The sequence below is a fragment of the Vitis riparia genome, chromosome 2, assembly GCF_004353265.1.
Source record: "Vitis riparia cultivar Riparia Gloire de Montpellier isolate 1030 chromosome 2, EGFV_Vit.rip_1.0, whole genome shotgun sequence".
Classification (NCBI taxonomy): domain Eukaryota; kingdom Viridiplantae; phylum Streptophyta; class Magnoliopsida; order Vitales; family Vitaceae; genus Vitis; species Vitis riparia.
Window position 1 is genome coordinate 10685456 of NC_048432.1, and position 14471 is coordinate 10699926.

A 14471-nucleotide genomic window follows, 5' to 3' on the forward strand; every position below is an offset into this window, starting at 1 on the left:
ATTATTTTATTTATTTATTCTAAAATTTCATTTTAAACAATTCATTAAAATTTCCGACTCCCGATTTAATTCATAATTCCAAAGTTCCAAAATTCACGTTAATCTATTTAATTATTATTATTTTAGTCATTTATTTTGAAATTCCATTTTAAACAATTATTCAAAATTCCAATTTCTGAACTTAATTTCCGATTTCCAAAATTCTAATTTCTTTCAAATTTAATATCCAAAATTCTAATTCTTAAATTTAATTTTTCAAGACTCCAATCTTCAAATAATTTTCGGGACTCTAATTTTCAAATAAATTTCAAAAATCCAGTTTTATCTCGAATAGCTTTAATTCCACTTCGATTTTTAAATAATGTTCTATTTCTTTTGATTTTTTCACACAAGCAAGAATGATGAATCTTCATAATTCCGAAATAATGGGTTTCGCGAGATTAATTCAGGCAAGATTAATCGGGCTTTGGTGGGGGCCCCGCATATGTGATTTTATGACTGACTGATTGATTGATTGATTGATTTACCATGCTTGTTTGATTTATTCTGTTCCTTGACATGCGCATAACTTTATCTATTCGTGATTCACTAATCCTGTTCCATGATAGCGCATCCACGACTGGAGGACCAGGTATGTATCCACTCATATTTTGCTCATTCTTTATACATGTTTTGATTCCCATATGTGCATGATCGCTTCGGGTATTCATTGATTTTCTCATTGATTGTCATGTCAGCTTCATTTTATTAGTAGAGACCCGACTTTAGGGACTTAGAGGGGTGCTACGGTCTTTACCGTACCTTCCCGATAAGTAACCTGACCCCCGAACCCGATCCGGTTTTCCACAGACCACCTTTTCCAAAATAAGGAGTCACACTTAGGGTTTTTCTTTCTTATTTTGTTTACCCTTTAAAAATAAAACAAAAATAAGTGGCGACTCCAAGTCATTTTCTTAATCAATAAAAATCATTTTTCCAATTAAAATCAAGCTCGTCATCGAGTGGGAAACGCATAAGCAGAAATGCGGGGTCCACAGTTCATAAATGTATTATTGTTATAAACAATTTTCTATTTCATTGAAACCCCGCTTCTTAATACCATACTCCGTTCCATTTGACAATGCCTTTGTTTGAACTATTTTTTAAGAAATTATTTTATTTATAAGTGTTTTTTAGAAGAATTGTTTATAAAGTACTTCTTTAGAGAACATTATAAGTATTTTTCAATCCTAAAAAACATTTTTTTTTTTAATTTTTATCAAATATTTGAATTTTAAAAATATTTTTTATACTAGATTTTATTTACAAAAATATGGTCAACAATGCAATTGTAGTAGAAGTGGTAGAGCAGGAAAAATTCTCAAAAAGAATATTTCTAATAATCACTTTTGCATTGTTAAAAATGGTAAATATATTAACTTTCCTTATAAAATAAGAAGGGAGAGTATCAACCTACACAAGGACCTCTTTAGAAGTCTATTGGGGCAATTTTCCTTTGATTCTTTATCATTTCAAAAATCCCAAAATAAAATTTTAAATGGATTTATTAAAAAGAAAAAAGAAAAAAAAAAGTCTCTTACAATAAAATTTTAATTACTAAACATAATGGAGAATATTCTCTTGTATCTTCCATGAGGCATAACAAAAGTTCGGTGTGAAAGACTTCTCTAGTATTCTACCCTTCGTATGATATTAGGATCGGTGACTTTATTAGCATCACAATGTCAAGTAAGAGATTCGTAAGCTTATGGAAGCACAAGTCATCATCACTTTTGCCTTTTAATTAACCCTCTTCATAACTTTGCAATGAACAAATTGACATGCCTTAGTATATATTATAAGATATTCTTGGATTAGACTTCGAAAGTTAATTGATATCTAATGAGAGTAGATTATTCAACCAATCGTCTCATTTGAAAGTTAATTGATATCTAGTGAGAATAGATTATTCAACGAGGTTTGCAATTTGTTGGGTCAAAAAGACAAAGCTAGGATATTTATTTTGCAATTAATTTAAATCGGTTTCACACTATGCTCCACGTTTCAACATACAAAAGGCAGCCAATTATTCTTCCTCTCACCTTTTTTTTTTTTTTTTGAAAAAATATTTTTATTAGCTTTTTCACAAAATAAAAATAATTTATAATATTAGATTCATATTGGATATGAGAAAAATCGAAAGAAGAGTCTTTAAAAGTAATTGTTAAGGTTGAAGAAAATCCTTCTAGAATAGTGTAATTATTGTGTTGACATGTTTAGGGTTGAATAAAACACTTTTAGAATAAAAAATATTTTTGGAGAGAAATTAAGGTTATGTTTAGTTTTTGGAAAGTGTAGTGGAAAATATAAGGCAAAAAATAGAAAGGAAGGAAAAACCGATAATGATAAAAAAAATAAATTTAAAGTCGATAATTTTTTTTTTTATATTATTTCAAACTATTTTCACTTATTTAACTCTTCTGTATAAAGATTAAATATACAAGTTTCTTACTAATCTTAATTATATTTTATTTTCTTTTATATATTTTTTTTGTAATAAAATCAAATATGAAAAAAATAATTTTTCATAACGATTTTTATTTCTTAATGCTTTTAGGAACCAAATATAGCTTAAGGGTTTTAAAAAAATTTAGAAAACATTTTTAAAAAATAAAAAAACATTTTAAATATGTCAATTAAACATATTTTTGAAAAAACACTTCAACTAAAAATATTTCAAATAAAAATAGTCACAAACACATTCTTATTATAGAGTATTTCCACTATATCGAAGAACACTTTTTAATACCATATTTCTTAATAATAGTAATAATTTTTTTTTAACCTAGATAGCATTTCTTTCTATGCATGCCTTTTTTAATTTATATTATGCTTAGATTCTATGTTTGTATATCTTTATTTAGTGATCAAGTTTAATCACGTGTACTTAGAATTTAAATGAAAATTTTGATAAGAAATGTGAATATGAAAAATAGTTGCCCAAATACATGAAAATTCAATTTATTAATTCTAAAGAAGCGTATGAATTAATGCACTTTATTGAAAATATGGTCATTTCAAATATTTTTAATGGATTTATTGAAAAAAAAATTGAGTATCCTTATGGATATGACTCCATCAATCCATACAATCAGTAGAAACAAAAGAGGGGAAAAAACAACCATAATTGGTTCTCTCGAATAAAAAATTTATAGATCTAGATATAATAAAAACAAAGTTTGGAGATTTTTTTTTTTAATTACATTATGAAAAATAATTTGTAGAACAAAAACCACAATCTATACAAGCTTTGATAATAAAATTATAATTACTAAAATGATGAAGAATATTCCCTTAATAGAATTTTGGTGTGGAAAGCTTCTATTAGCTAAAGCTTCTCTAATATCCTACGACTTAGACAATCGAGTCTTCCATATAATCATTACGAATATTTTTGTGTGTGTCTCTCTCTATATATGTAACATCGAGTATAATAAGCTTTCTTAACTTCTACTTGGCTTCCCAAGCATTGGCACCCCTCAAGCTAATTATTGAGTGCATTTAATAAGCTTTGTAGAACAAAATCTTAATCAGGGCATTTTTCTAGATTTCATTACTCTATCTTTGTTGTAGATTAGGAGGTAATCTACTACTTATTTGAATTCCATACTATTAATTTTCTACTTAAGAAAACATTATACCCTAAAGTTAATATTTTGTTATGAGGATTAATGACTTAATCAACATTTGAGAATCAAGAAAGATAAAGATTTTCAAGCTTATGAAAGCACAAGTCATGATCAATCATGTATTTCAATTAGAATCCTCTTTACAACTTTCCAATAAACAAATTGACATACCTTATTCACATTATAAGATATTCTTTGATCAAACTTTAATCATTTCATTTGAAAATAAATTGATTTTTAGTAAGGATAAGTTAAGTCTTTTATGGTATTCGATTACGTTTATTTAGGTGGCTCATCCCCACCTTAAGGACGCATTATTGCACCCCAACAAATATTTCAACCCTCTAATAGTCAAATAGTGTAGAGCATAATACAATGTTGCATTTTCTAAATATGAGATGCTAAATCCTTGTTGGAAGTGGAGAGCCTCACATCATAAGAGTTGAAGCAAACATCACATCACATTAGACATTTTTGTCCTTCCTAGTAGATTTATCACGTACTTCTTAGATGGAAACCTCCATCACTATTTTGAGAACTTCAATTCTAAACTATAGAGGACCAAAGTCCTTAAGAACAAAAACAATATTTATCTTTGATTAAGCTTTGACTATCAAAGGGAGAATATGGTGAAATGTTGTTTTATATCGTCATTTAGAGTCTTGTCCTTTAAAATTTGATATCATAAGGAGCTATGAAGAGAGAAGAAAAAATAAAAAAGAGAATATCTTCCTATCATATTATGGTGAACAATATGTACAATTGACGAAGCTATTATTTGTGGAAGCTCTACAACTGAGCTTATTTTCCTGTATCTTCTATGTGGTATAACATAATTCCGATGTCGAAGTTTGTAAGAGTTGAAGCTTCCCCAATATTGTAGATCTTGGATTGCTTATTTTTGGCATTGTTAAACCTCCACCTAGCTTCTTAAGCAATGGTTGACTACATGCTTCATTGTTCCAAGTACTAATAAGTAATAAGGGATTACATGAAAAATGATGTAACCATATTTAAAAATGTGATCGTTAGAGATAAAAATTAAAAAAAAAAAATCCTTTCAATAAATTATTACATATTAATTAGAAAAAGAAAGAAATCCTCCCCTCCCAATTAGGAGAGGAGCTTGAATTTTTAATCCCATTTAATTAATAATTTAAAGTTTTTGGATAAGTTTTCTTCTACTATTAATATAAGTTCCTTCTTGAAACTCAATTAATAGTTTGAGAGAGAGAATTCATGATTCCAATTTATATCAATTTTCTTTGATTTTTTTAATTTTAATTTTTTTTTTTGCCTCCAACACAATTTTCCATTAGCATCAAAGCTTTCTTTTCCTTTTCTACAATGGAAGGGATATTGACTCAAACATTGTTGAGCAAAATACAAATTCCTGCTCGGCATTTACAAACACATTGAGCACAACTTTATTGATTAATATGAGCATGACAACTATTTGTTGTTGAGATCTCAAGTTCTGCTTGCAATTGGAGGCCATAGAATTAATAGATATTTGTTTAGCACGATATAGTATCCATAAGAGTTTTTTGATTGCTAAGATGCATTTGGAAATCAAGTTTGAAATGAATAGTAGAACAAAAGGATCAATTATTTGTTGAGTTGGTTACTCTTGCATCTATCAGTAACTATTCTTGGACAAGTGGTTTGGTGTAACACCTCTCACTAACTCTAGACTACTTTGAAGCATCTATCTTCTCAAACTCTAAGGTGAAATTGTTTCAATCGATGATACAACTACAAACCTTCATGAAAGGTTTTCTATCAATGAGCAATTCGTGAAGATGGAAAATATAATAGATCTTATGAAGGCAAAATTACAAGAACTATTCTACTTCAAGGGAAGCTTGAAGATAGTCACTATTTGATATATGATTTATTATCTAAAGATGATTTTTGGTCTCAACTCATCAAATCAGTGTCAAATCTTGATTCAAATTCTTGTCATATTGGGTCCCCTACTTGTGTTAAGAATGATTGTACTTCAACTATCCTTTTGGTTTTGCATCTTTTTTGAATTCCAATGGATGACATTCAATGCTTGGCTATCCCTCTTATGAGGTTCTTAGTCAAGTCTTGAAGTTATATAATTCTTCACTAAATATAGTCTTGAAATTAATACTGCTTGTCAAAAATCATATACTTCACTTCTCTATTTTTGAAACCAAAACTACTTCATCTTTAGAGATCATGCACTATGATATTTAGAGGCACCACCAATTCCTAGAAGTGTTGGTTATAGATATTATATCCATTTTATCAATGACTACACCCATTTCACATGACTTTATCCCCATAAACAAAAACTTCAAGTCATTGTTACCTTCAAACAATTCAAACTCCTTATTAAAAAACATACGACATATTCAAACTTAATAGTGAGGTGAATTTTATCCATTATCCATGTGTTGTTTTTATTTCACAAAACAAGATTTAGTCTCATCATCTATTCCCTCGTGTCTATTTACAAAATGGTCAAGTTGAAAGGAAGCATTATCATCACATTGCTAAAATTGGACTAACTCAAAAAAGTATCATCACCTACATGCTCCTATTTTTTTGGTGGGAGGCTTTCCATACTTTAGTTTTCTTGATTTATCTTTTCCAACTTTGATTAACACTCATTCCCATAAATTATTTGGTTGTCAACTAGATTACTCCTTTCTTTGTACTTTTGATTGCTTGTGTTACTCTCATCTATGGCCCTATAATGTACATAAACTTCAATTTTGTTCTCATAAATATATGTTTCTCAAATAGTTCAGCTCATAAGGGATATTTGTGTCTCCATCCTGGCCTCTAGTCGAGCATTCATTTCACGGAATTTAATCTTTGAAAAGTTAGAGTCTCCTTACATAGAGTTATTCTCATCTCTAACCAATATTTCCTCCTCTCCAATTCATATGCTTCCAAGTTTGTCTTCAAACTCACATAGGTAGAACATTTTCAAGAAGTGATGTGCATAAATTTAAAAATATGGTTGATCTTAAGAGAACAAAAACCAACATTTCTTTACATTTGCATGATACAATATTTAAGGATACTATTGGTTTATATTTAACTCAATCAAATTATATTTTTGATCCACTAAAATGTACAAAGATGAATGGAGTGAAACCTCTACCAATTCTTGCTAGCTTAGGAAAATCTTATGAAAGAGAATGGAGATCTCATGACAAAACCTTCGGTTAAAAGGAGTAATATTAAGGCCCTATAGTATGTCATAGATGTTCATTGATAGGCATGTAAAAGAGAGCATGTGCTTCTTTACTTGAATGTCACCATAACTCATGGTCTTCACTTCCAATCTAGCAAACATTTTACTCTTATGGGTTTCACCATTGTTGATTAGGCAAGTTGCTTGGGTAATAGACGATCTATCAATGGCTATAGTGTGTTTTTAAGAGGAAATTTGTATTGGGTCTAAAACAAGCAAAGGGTAGTAGTGATCAAGTACCAAATGGGAATATTGTGTGTTGACTCATGTAGCTTTAGAATTAATTTGGTTACGTTGTTTGTTAACAAAGTTGAAAGTTCAAATCAAAGTCTCACAAGTTATTTGGTGTGACAAGGAGTAACTTCATTGGCAACTAATCTTGTTTATTATGCTCAAACTAAGATTTTTCGATTTATCATGCTCAAACTAAGATTCTTCAAGAGGCGTTATGCACTTTGTACCTTTGATAGGCTAGATAGTCAATGTTTTTACTAAAATTTTATTCATAGTCAATTTTTTAAAATTGAAGCGAGGATTCAAAGTGAATGAATCATCTTTTCATTTGAGGGGGTGCGTGAAAATGAATATGGCTATTACAATGTCAAGTACGATTTCAATTTTTTCTTAAATTAAGTTTGTTTTAATTGTTATAACAAGTTCATTTTGATTGTGAAGTTTTGAAAGACTAATATCCCCTTCTATCAATATAAGTTATCTCGCTAAGCTACATTAACAATTTAACAGAGAGAGCTCATGATTGCACTTGACATTGATTTTCCCTTATTCTCCCAACAATTTTTCTTTCTCTCCTAACACAATTTTCAGTACCACAAACAAATGTAAAAGCTAAGAAAGAAAGAAAGAAAGAAAACTCCATTGTTCATATTTTTAAAACTCTAACATAAACGGTCTTTTGTCGGGTATCACGTGATATAATTACTTTCAAATTAAAAATTATATATAAATATTTTTAATTCTATTTTAACTATGCCAAACAAATGAAATAGGATTGATGAATTATTACTTGTATCCTTTTAATTTTAGACATGTCCAAAATGTAGGTAGGAACTGCAAAAAAAAATCATTATTAGCCTTGAATATCCAACATTTGAATGATTTATTCTTCCCCTTGTACCATGTACCATACGATATCATGATTTTGTTCTCAAAATTTTCAAACAAAAACTACTATTTAAAATTAAAATTTTCAAGAGATTTGCATTGGATACTAACATTTTTAGCATCATTTGTAACAATTGGTTAAAATTTTTAAGAGATTCACATTGGATATTGGTTTGTTTGTTTGTTTTTTTTTTAAATAATAATTCACACCCAATTATGTAGATATTATCCATTTTAGGTTTAAAGAGGTTCTTACTGAAGAACTTAGAGAAGATTGTTTGTCGTTTGGAAAGAAAAGCTCTAATATTATTCATCTTTCATTTACTGTATTTATATAGTGTGGTAGGTAATCTTGAACAACAGCTTAACCACTATAATTAAATCTTGGATTCTATTACTTATGACTTACATTTAAAAGGAACTTATATATATATATACTTGAATACAATGTTCTCATTGTGTTCCACATAATTATAGGGTCATATAGAGAAACACTTTTTATCGGTTCAAACAAACCTCTACATTGAGGTTATGATCAAATCTAATACCATTTATAATGATTTACCCTCAATCATGTAAATATTATTCATTTTATATTCAAAAAAACCCTCATAATTTTAAAACATATCTATAAGATTAAGAGAAGGTTATATATATAGTATCGAAAATTTTCTTTTCTATCAAAAGTAAGATATCATATTTTTTGTGTACATTGTAAAGACTCAACCTTCTTATCGATTTTAAAATCCAAAAAAAAAAACCTCTTTGGTACTCCTTCCTTTTGATTTCGTCTTCCATCCTATCCATCACCCTCTGACAATGGAAATAAATTCCCACTGGAAATCCTGGGCATGCATTTTGAGATGATGGGTTGGAAAGAAGCAAAGGAGAGAAATGTGGGATGGGAGAAGTTGTTTGTATCCCAAAAGCATATGCCACGAAACTGCCCTTTTGTCCCTACATAAAAACCTCTGCTCTTTCTGCACCCACTAGAATTTGGTAACAAACAAATCCAACCTAATTTTTATATATTAATGTGCTTCCTCCATGCTAGACAAATGCATGTGAATCTTCGAAGCTTTTTCTCCACCCAATATCAACTTTATTTTCTACCTTTTTTTTTTAATTCATCAACTTTTCCTCTACGCAATAAAATGAAATCACTGACTTCTCTTTTGTACTGTTTTGGATGATGATGATGACCTTCACAAGAACAAGACAAATTATTATTTTTAATTTTATGTATTATTTTAAAATTGAAGTTCCCTTTCGGGTTATAAAAGGGGAGGGAAAATAAAAATAAAAAATAAAATTGATGTTTGGCTAAATTTATGTTTTATATTGTATGAAAACGTGGGAATTTTTTCTCAAGAGATAGGGGAAGATAGATAATTTTTTTTATTTAATTAATAAAATAAGTGAGAAATTTTAATTGGTTGTTTGGAAAGTGGAAAAATTTTGATAAAAAATATTATAGATATTTTTTTATTTTGGTTAATTTGATTCATCTCCTTAAAATTTGGTTAAATATATTTAATCTTGATTTGAAATTTTATCGGATATTTTATTTTATTTTGAGTAAAAGGGAAGCGAGTAAAAAGATAAATAAAAAAAATACAAGAAAGATATTTAATAAAATTTAAATTAATAAAAATTAAATATATTTAACTAAAACTTAAAGAAGGGATATATATATATATTTTTAAAAATTGTAACTTAGAAACTTGTTTTTAAAAACAAGCATGAAAGTTTATGAGTTTTTTAAATTAAAAGGAGAAATTGAATTTTTTTTTTTTACAAAAATTGAGGTATATGAGATGTTTTATTTTATAATTATTTTTTAAGGTTATAAAATAAAAAAATTAAAAGATTGAATTACGTGAGATACCTCTACCCATAAAAAATTCACGTAACCTCCCCTTAATAGCGTTGCAACTTTACGTTTGCAAAGTTTTCTTCGGTGGGAGTAGCCTTCACTCTTTAATTACGTGTACTCCTTAAACATCCAACTTATTAGCATATTGCTAGGGAAATTGAATTGTATATTGAAAGTATTTTTAAAATTACAATGAAATTCTTTATTCTTTATTTCAATTTTTTTTGTAAAAGTTTCAATTTGTCTAATGGGCCTTTGGCTTATGTACTAGGTTTTTTAATTTAGGTATTCTTCTAACTTTAATTAATTTTTATTGCAACTACCTGCACACACATATTTCATGAAAGTCCTATAAAATTAGAAAAATAAATCTGAAAAAAGATTTTATTAAAATTAAAATTAGTGGGCAATAAATTGTTTTCTTCAATTTTGTGGGGGACATTTTCACTCATTTTATAGATTTCGCTTTCTTGATTTTATTTAACTCTTTTAGATTTTTTTTTCCTCTTAAAGTAAGTCATTTCAAAGGCAGAAAATTGAATTTTGAATTCCTAAATTTTAATGGTTTAATTTAAATAATTTTTTTATATTTAGTTATACTTGAATTATATAAAATTTTAAATTATTTAATTTTTATATCATAGAGTTAAAATAAGTTAAATAAAATTGAAATAATATATAAAAATGCAAAAAAAAAAAAGTAAAAGTATATATAAAATAGTAAAATTATCTTTTCATAATTATTTTTGTTAAGGAATATGAAAATAATATGGTTGTAAAAGTAACCATGGAGATGGCGATGGTGATGTCCCACCCGGACCACCCCTATTAATTTTTAAAAATAAAAATAAAATAAAACAAAATAATAATAATAATAATTAAAAATATTATAAAATAAGGTGAATGGAAGGGGCGCGTGACGACTGACGAGTAAAACAAGCAGCATTATTAAGATAGGTCGGCGAAAAAAAAGCAAGGAGGAGAGAGAGGGAATATGGAGCACATGCCTCGAATCGCGTACAGTAATCATTTCACGCTCTCACGTGACTCACGTTTCCTACGCGTCGGCCCCCCTTGTTTTCCCCATTTTACCCTCCTCACCGAACCCACCGCCTTGTTTCTCTCTCCTTCCCCCTTTCTCTCTTTTGTCGGTATCCGTCTTTATCGTTAACGTATTCTCCAAATTTTTTTTAAAATATTTTTATTTTAACTAGAAGCTATGGATTAACTCTGATAACCAGAAGCTTACAATTTTTATTTGGTATTATTTTTTACTATTTATTAAAAATAATGATTAAAAAAATTAAGAAAGGTAAAAAATATTTTAATATAAAATGTAAAAAATATTTTAAAGATTTATATCAATAAAAATATTTACCATCCTAAATTTATTTTTTTTAAAAAAAATTCTACAAAATTTATGAAAGAGGTAAGTCTATGGCTTCAGAATGTTTACTTTTTAAAATAAAAGTTATTATTATTTATTTTTAAAAATAAAAGTGGGAATATTAAAAAAAATAGAAAAGAGCAAATTTTAATATTTTAGCATAAATTACTTTTTACAAACTAACACATTTAATTTAGCCATGGGAAAAAACACTAAAAAATTTGAAAAAGTTATTTATGAAATTATTATATATAGTTATATTTTAATTTCTTGTGGTGGTAATTTGGTAGACATGTTATACATACAAATTTGGTAAAGTTCTCCAAAATTATAGAAAAATAATGGGAATAAAATTTTTATTAAAATGAATAATTGTGAGGTACAATTTCTTTGTTAATATATATATATATATATATATATATATATATATATATATATATATATATATATATATATATATATATACATTTTCTTAATTTTGAAAATCAATCAAAGGTCTTAAATAGCTTATTTTCGAATGAACTTGTTGAATGACAAATAACACGTATAAAATACTTTTGAGATTTCTTGGATTTGTATAGAGATTTTGTGAAGCCTTTCCTTTTTTATGTGAAACATTTTTTTTTTTTTTTGTGTGTGTGGAGTCATTTTACGGATTGATGTGAAGTCTTCTTTAAGAAATTAAATTTGAAATCTCTCAAGATTTAATTGCTTAATTCAAAGAATTTGATAACTTGTCTCCTTTTAAGGAATTTTATCAATAAGAGAATATTTAATTTTAATTCTCTTTTTTACTTCATTTGGAATATTTATTTCCTTTAAAATTTTGTGAACAAAAGAATATTTATTTATTTTTAATTCTCTTTTTATTGTAATTGGAATATGTAACTTTATTTGTAAAACTAAACTTGGTAACCTTTCAAATTTTATCACATGTTACTTTTTGAATATATGTCACCTATCAAATGTGTCTCTCATCACTCCTCAAATGCAAAATTTGTTGAATTGGAAAATCACAATTTTGAAGACTAATTTAATGATAATTTAATTCACTAAAAAAAAATTGATGTCTACAAACGCTTCCACTTCAAGACATATCATGTACATGTCACGAGGTAGGTCTTGAAGTTATCCTTCGTTATTCTTTAATTTTTTATTTTTTTTATTTTTATGTTCTATGTAATTGAAGCTCATGTGGGCTAGGAGCATCATGCAGTTTAGGTTTGTGCTTTCAGAAGCATTACTTGTCTTGATTCTAATCTAAAGGCGATAAATGCATGTTTTTAGGACGAAGTTTAATTGAGGGTCAAAGATACTTATTTTCAACCAAACTTGTGAAGATTTTTTTTTTAAAGTATTTTGGAGAATAAAAGAAGGTTCTTTAAATTCGTTTTGATTTTTAACCTCAAAAATAAATAAATGACACTTTTATATTGTGTTTGATATTCTTTCATAGACTTATTGAAAAATGTGTCAAACTTAGACTTGATTTTAATTCAAGAGTGGTAAACACAAGTTTTTTGAGTAAAGTTTAATCGAGGGTTAATGATTACTTGATCTTAAATAAACTTATTAATAATTTTCTCCAGTGTTTTGAAAAACTCTACTTTATCTTCTTTGACTTTAAAGATGGATGAATGACACTTTTCAATCATATTTGATATTCTTCGATGAGCTTGTTGAATAATGTTTGGAGTTTGATCTTGTTTTTTAAAGCTTCATTTTGTGGATTTAGCTTCTGAGTTGCATCTTTCTTTTGAGAATGCCTTATGCTGAAGATAAACACTTATATTTGAGAAGTTGGAGATTTTAATTTAGAATTTCCGAAATTGACTTCTTTAATGCAAAGAGTTTATTGCTCGGTTTAAGAAGTTTGCTAAGAAATATTTTATTTATTTATTTATTTTGCATAAGTTTATTTTATTTATTTATTTATTTATTTTGTTACTATAGTTTAAGCTCTTGTAGTTGTAGGGTAAGAGTAATAAGCAGTTTAGGCTCATATTTTGAGGGCATTACTACTTTTCAAACTTTGTTTGTATCGAATAGTTGAAATGTATCCATAGGCTTCACTTCGTTTATTGTTTGAACATTTTCAATGATGCTTCATTTGAATAAATCAAACTCTAACTTAAGAATAACTTTTATACCCTCTTGCTTAATTGAAGGCAATTTTTTTTTCTATTTTTGGAGCATAATAGAGTGTTAAGTTTTGTAAATAACTGTAGTGAAATTTGATGTCACACTCTTTCCATCCTTATCAACAATGTTTTTGCCTCAATAGTATCATCTTTGAGTTCTTCAATAGACATGTTTTCACTTGCATTTGTTTTTATAACAAGCTCTATGTCATGTGCTTGTGTATCTAACTCTTCAAAGGTGCAAGATCGTATCCCTTGAAGGATGTACAAAAGACCCTAATACATGTAGTCAACAACCGACACTTCAGATAATCTATCATTGCAATCAAGGCTTAAGGAACGTCAATGATTGATGTAGTCAACAATTGACTTGTTTTTCCATTGCTTGGTATCGACAAGCTCCATCATGTTTATAGTTTGTCAGGTGCTATAAAAGTGGTTGAGGAATTCATGCTCCATTTGGTTCCAACTATCAATACACTTGAGTGTAAGGTTGGTATATCAATCAAAGACATTCCCTTGGAGGGATTGAACAAATTGTTTGACTAATAGATCATCCTCTTTACCTGCATTGTAGTAAGTTTCAATGAAATGGACAACATGTTACTTCAGATTTCATTTTCTATCAAATGATTGAAACTTTTGGGGTTCATAACCCACATGCATACGTAAGTTATCAATCTTCCTAATATAAGGCTTAGAGTACTTAAGTGTACTTTATGAGGGTTCATTATACCACACTTTGATGATATTAGTTATCATGTCTTGAAGCTGTTGGATAAATATTGACGCCATCGAGGTAAATTCAACGATTTACTCCCCGATTGGCACCGACTTAGACACATGTGGTGCATCACCTAAAGACACAATCTTCGAAGAATAAGTCCTTGGTTTAACTCAACTATATTTTATGTCTATGCCTCAACCTTATTCATAAGGGAGGCTATTTGTAAATATTTCTTCTCGATAGTTTTGGTGAGTTTGGCGATGACATGAGTCATCTTAATTAATTGTTCTTTTACTGATGTAGTGTTCATTGTCA